The following is a 6,764-nucleotide window of genomic DNA, read 5'->3' on the forward strand; positions in this document are numbered from 1 at the left end:
ATTGGCATCCATGTGATTTAAAGTGTCACTTGTCAGCAGGGTCCTTGGAATCAGCATGGAGAAAGTGTCCCTCACGGACTGCTCATCGCCATCAGCAAAATGAGCAACATGAGAGTCACTCAGATATTTGAAATCAACCAGCTGATCATAATATAATTATCACATTTTAGCAGCAGGTGGGATCTTCCAATATACTCCAGGAGAGTACAACCCATCACGCGGGCCTGGCCCTCAGGACCAGCTGCCAAAATTGGGCCCTTCCAGGTGTTGGCAAGGTGACAAAAGCATGTCTGCACAGGGGTGTCCACCTCCTCCCAGGCATCGATGGTGTGTGCACTCGCCATTCGAAGAAAAGTGAGCAACCAACTAAGGTGTGTTTATCTTTATAAGGGGTTTGCACATTATAAGTAATGGAGACCTTCCCTCTAGGTAATCATCACGTTGACCCTGGTATATTTTTCTTTCTATTCTGGATGTGATCTCACTCATTGCGCCGCTGTCACTTCAAAATGCATCTCGCTGTCTTTTCATTCCTTATCAGCAGGATGCCGCGAGCCAGCTGACTTTGAGTGATAGCCACCAATGTCGATTTCGCCACCAGAGAAGTGGCACTCAAAAGGGACGGAAATTTCAGCCGCACGGACCTCTTAATGCCGAATGCCGTCTCCATGGAGACTCTGCCCACAGTTCAAAGCTCCCCTCCGTCAGCAGGCATCTGAAGCCTGTTTTGCAGACTCCTCACGAATCGCTCACCTCATATGTGCCATTAGGGGTACTTGCACCTTTGCTAAATGTCACAACATAATAGAGTGAATACTGAGGGAGGCAAATTCCTGCTTCTCGCTTTTGTTGGGTTCATTTCCACACCTTCCTGAAGGTGCCAATCAATATAAGTGTATATTGTCTAGAAGTGTTATTTATATGGCTGTCTGTTTAGTTACAGATCAAAGTATCAGGCCAGAGGGACGGGCTAGGCATAAGCATAGCTGGTGGGAAAGGTTCTTTACCTTATAAAGACCACGACGAGGTTGGTAAATAAAAACTGAAGCCTTTCATTTCCTGCAACCTATTTGTTTTACCACCCCACTCTGAATCAAATCCAAGTATTTTAGCAAAGAGCCTCAGGTGACTCATGTTTACCTTGAGCAAATCAATTTCTGTCAGGGCAGTCAGTGGGCAAGACTGACCTTGGCTGCCCATCAAGTGTTCTTATTCCCTTTCAGGGTATTTTTATTTCCAGAGTCACAAAAGGGGGGCCCTCGGAAAAAGCAGGGGTCCACGTTGGAGACAGATTACTGGAGGTACTATTGTTTTTGCCTCCTCCTCATGCTTGCTATTCTTAATTTTTTTGGCACTTACTTTTAATTATCATTCTTTTAAAATGTGTGTTTTTAATTATTTTCTGTAAACATTTCCATATGTACCGATGGACAAACGGTGATTTAGTTCCCCTTTTTCACAGTAGGGGGCACTATAGTATAGACAGAAATGCCCGATTCACGATAGAAGTGTCGTTGCTCCACTGACCATTAAAAAAAAAACAAACAAAACAACAATTTATGGAGAATCTGAATCGATACTCGCGTTACCAATTTTACCTCCCGGATTAAAATAGTTGTGTGGCCGTGGTGGAAATAGAAATAGAATAGAAAGATTTTAGGATTCACATTGATGTGTAAGTTGTAAGGCTTGGCTTTTTGATAAAAGTTTCATGTCACCCTACAGGTCAACAACCTCAGCATGCATGGAGCGACTCACTTGGAGGCCGTCCGAGCCCTGAGGAATGCCGGGAGCTGTATTAAAATGAAAGTGTTGCGGGGAGGCTCGCATGTGAGACGGCAGGTGACAGATGACACTTGTGATGCTGAAGATGCTGCGAGCTGGCGGCTATGCGGCCACGACGACGCCAAATGTCACAGCGACACGCCACACAAGGTGCAGGGCAGGGACGACTGTTTGTCCAAGAAAATGGATGCGGTGGTGTGCAACGGCAACGGCATTGTGGGTAGAGAAGAAACCGAATTAATTTCAATCCCATCAGTAATTCTCATGGTGCCTCGTTGAAATGATGCCCTCAATAACAACCTGACTCAGTCTCATTTCCTTTTCCATTCTTGTTTTTTTTTTCAGACTGATTTCAAGAGTGACTTGCTGAGATCTCAAGTCGGGGCAAAGGCTTTGACCAAAAGAAATTTGCATTTGGACAAAAACGCAATGAAAGTAAGAATTTTTTTATGCCATTTTCCCCCACAATTTCAAACACTTCCCAGATGTCTTTGTAACATGTCAGTGACAAGTTTGGGTTACACTACACCAAGGATCAATAAATTAAGTCCATTTAGTTTATTAGCCTTTCTTAACCGAATGTTTTCCCTCTTAACTTGTGACAGAGCCTTTTTTCAGATTTTTTTTGTTTTTTGTTTTGGTAATTGAAAACTGTTTCAAAATATCTTAATCGTTCGCCTGATTCTGTCAAACCTCATCTGTATTCCATAGCTCTCTGTGCAACACATCACCTGATATTATTTCCATCCTAAACCCAATACGTCTCAATTCTTTGACAGATTCCGCGGATAATCCTCACTCATCCCTCCACGTCTGATGAAGATGCAGAGCTCTCACAACAAGGTCCCAGCAGGGAGGCGCAACCTGATTCAGACATTTCAGAGAGTTGTGTCCCTTTGGAATGTTTTGACAGCGCATTTTATCCACCTTGAATGCATGGAAACTTGAAACCATTGAGGGGACTTGAAAGCAAACACAAGAAAATGGTTGTTCCAATTGCAGTTTTTAAAAAAAATTGCAGATAAATTAGTTATTGACAAATACTGTCAATTTATTATTTTGGAGATCTGCGATTGGCTGGGAACCAGTTCAGGGTGTACCCCGCCTCCTGCCTGAGGACAGCTCGTGAGGACAAACGGATTAGAAAGTGGATGGACGGATAATTATGTTATTCATGTATGTTCTCTATAAGGTAAAAACAGCTAAAAGATATGTTTAAATATGAGGAGCTGAAACAGATTTATGACCGTATTTATCCGTATTGCTTCCAGGTTCCGGAACTTCCGTTGTTATGAATCGATCATCAATATAATATAGTAGTAGAAAGTTTAATCCATAAATTTGTTTTTTTTTTTACTGGGTTTGGGGATTTCCGTTTGATAGAGGTCCGCAGGTGGTGGATAAGATTTCTCCCTCTATCTCTCTCCCTCTCTCTTCATCTCCCCCTCCCTTCCTGTGCTCTACAACTTCAAGTAACTGCGCCACCGGGTGTTGAAATGCCTGTCATTACGAGTCCAAATGAAATGAATGCAATCATTCACATCGAACCGTAATTGCGTACCAACCTTCGGCGGGCCGGAATAAAAAGCCCAACGGGCCGGTTCTGGCCCGCAGGCCGTAGTTTGTGCTACACATTGTAATTCAAGAGGTCTCTGATTGCATAAATGTTCTTCCGAATATAAGGAAAATAATTGCCATAGACACACTCTAACATTTTCTTGAAAGCCAGAAGAGTGAAAGTTGTTCTAGTAACCCACTACATTTGTCCCCTGTCAAAGAGGTTTATTTTCTTCTGTAATGAGCACGTTGCTTTGACAAAAATAGCAAATAACAAGCTCAATGGCAAGCACGTGCACGGCTAGACCACAGTGGTGCACAAGGACCTGCCCTTTTGACCCACAGGAGCAAAGATATGTCTGTTGGAGTCCAAAGAAGAATAACCCTTGGCCCCATGCCTTGCAGTGCTGGGCGCCAGCAACAAGGAGTCTATCTGTCCGTCATAGACAGAATTCAGAATTAACTTTCTCAAACATACACACTATTGAATTGCGCTCATACACTATCCTGCCCCCCAAATAAATAAATATAAATATATATGTATGTGTGTGTGCGTATGTATGTGTGTATATATATCGTGATCATAGATAAAGGGCAGATGAAAGTCGTTGTAGTGGATGTAGCGGTCCCAAGTGATGGAAACATCAGGAAGAAGGAACATGAGAAACTCGAGAAATACCAGGGCTCAGAGAGGAGCTGGAGAGAGCCTGGAAGGTGAAGGTGACAGTCGTGCCTGTGGTGGTCGGAGCACTCGGGGCAGTGACCCCCAAACTAGATGAGTGGTTGCAACAGATCCCGGGAACAACATCGGACATCTCAGTCCAGAAATGTGCAGTGCTGGGAACAGCAAGGATACTGCGCAGAACCCTCAAGCTTCCTGGCCTCTGGTAGAGGACCCGAGCTGAATGAGGGACGGACACCACCCGAGGGGGGGTGAGACGAGGATTTTTTATATATACTGTATATATATATATATATATATATTGTATACATGGCTCTGTTGGAATGCTACTACTCAAGCAACCCTAGTCAGAGGGGTTACATGCAGAGAATGTGGGCTAAATGTGGGCTTACTTCGAAACCCACAGTGACGGTTGACCACGAAACAACTAGTAGCTCAGTGTTCCAACATCCACAAACGGCAACTGCTGTCACAACTTGAGATTGATGAGGTACAACGCAGGTTCCATGGTGAAGAGCCCCAGGCTGCCAGATCAGAAGAGGAGGTCATACCAGAGATTAGGAGTCAAGCCCCAATGAATGCAGATGATGAGATTGGGAGGCCAGCCCGAATGAATGAAATGCTGAGCGAGGCAGCAACTGACCTGAAAGCTAAGATCATGGCGAGAATGAAAGCTGGGCAACCTCGAGACCGGTTACAACGGCTATGTGAAGTACCACCTGAAAGTCTCATGGAAAGTGTGAATGCAGCACTGAGGGCGATCCCTACTGTGTGTATGTGTGTGTGTATGTGTGTATGTATTATATATGTATAATACATACACACACACACACATACACATGTATATATATATATATATATATATATATATATATATATATACACAGTAGGGATCGCCCTCAGTGCTATATATATATATATACACACACAGTATAAAACTATAAAATGTTTTGGATATTGGTCAATATAATCTCATGAAAATCATACCAAATGTTTATTCTAAGAAGCAAAGGAATAGTAAAGGGTGAATAATACAACCTACCAACCTATAGAATCAAACACTGCTTTGAATCTGATTGGAGGACTGTATACAGTACCACAAATACGTTGGAGAATAACTACGGCAGACGGGCGAGTGCAGCAGTCAAGTCAAGTCAAGAGTATTTATAGAGCACTTTCCAACAGCCATCGCTGCATATAAAGTGCTGTACATGGAGCAATTTAACATGCACAATAAACAGTAAGACAAATCGATAATAAAGGCGGTAGAAAGCATCAAACAGTAAAACCAAGAACAAATCTAAGTCATGCTGAGCAGTGTGCGACTGTGTGCTGCGATAGTAGATATATGGGAAGGGAAACAGCAGGATGGAAATAGACAAGAGCAGCTGTGGCAGGAATGAAGAATGTAGTGTACTTAAAGGCTTAGCATCCACTTCAGAGGTCTGCATTCGCACTTGTGGGACAACCTGGAACAAATTGTATACAAACAAATGAATTCACTTTCACAATGACTGCACTCATGTCATCCACTGACTAATAATAATTAATGCTTTGTAGAAAAGCTAAAACCCCCCCAAAAGATAAACAAAACAAAACACACAACTGCACGAGATGAAAAGACAGTTTTAAAAACAAAACAAAACACATTCATGCCATGTCCTTGTTGGGCACTGAGATGTGTTTTTTTTTTCTTTCAGCTGTCAGCCATTTGACACGGGCTTTTTTATTCTGCTTTCTACTCTGGCTGTGCATCAGCCAGAACGAACAACGTAAACTCTTCCAATCAGAACCAAATGTAAAAAAATATAGACAATAATATATTATATTTGGCAATGACATGACCAAAATGTGAAATTTGTCAAAGTCCACAACAAGGGAAAATGTTGGCTTGATAATACAGTGGAACCTCTGAAGGTGAACTTTTGGTTGACTTCCAAGTTGTTATAATAATCAAAGCAGACATTCACCCATTGAAAAGAATGTAAGGCGAAGTACCGGTAAGTCATTTCAAACCGGAACCTGCTGCCATCGTAAAATTTCTATTTAATGTTCAGGCATTGTTTTAATTAATATCCTTTATTTGACAATTGTTTGTAACTCATCCAAAATCTAATTAAATTGATCAACATTGAATTAAAACTACTCACTTCATCAGTATTTCTGGAATAAACGTGCTATGAAATGCCTTGCAGCTGCCTGTCTTTATGGGAATTACCGTACTCGAATGCAGTTATTACCGATTTGACTTACTGTTTATTGTGCATGTTAAATTGCTCCATGTACAGCACTTTGTATGCAGCGATGGCTGTTTGAAAGTGCTCTATAAATACTGTTAACTTGACTTGAATGAACTGCTCATATTGATCTGCCAGACCCTTTCATCATCAGCACCATTGTTAGGTCGACCATTAGCGTCACACTTTTCTTCTTCTTCATCAATGGTACCCTAACAGGAAAATCAATCCAAAAGTGTTCTTTACAGTAATATGTTCTATGCGCCTCCACTACTCTCATCACGGCATTTGGATGAACATTGCATTTGTGGAGCATGACTTAAGCAGCATCCACCTGTTTTTAGCTAGCTCAGGGGGCAGCCATTTTGCAATTTCTGTCAACTGAAAATGACATCACAGCTCACTTGTTTTTCCAAGCTGTGCCATGATTGGTTCTTTTGGATCTCTCGGGAAATGTTGACAGCAAATGGAAAAATGGCCGACCCCTGATATGGCCAAAAAGG

This window comes from Hippocampus zosterae, chromosome 11, assembly GCF_025434085.1.
Source record: "Hippocampus zosterae strain Florida chromosome 11, ASM2543408v3, whole genome shotgun sequence".
NCBI lineage: Eukaryota > Metazoa > Chordata > Actinopteri > Syngnathiformes > Syngnathidae > Hippocampus > Hippocampus zosterae.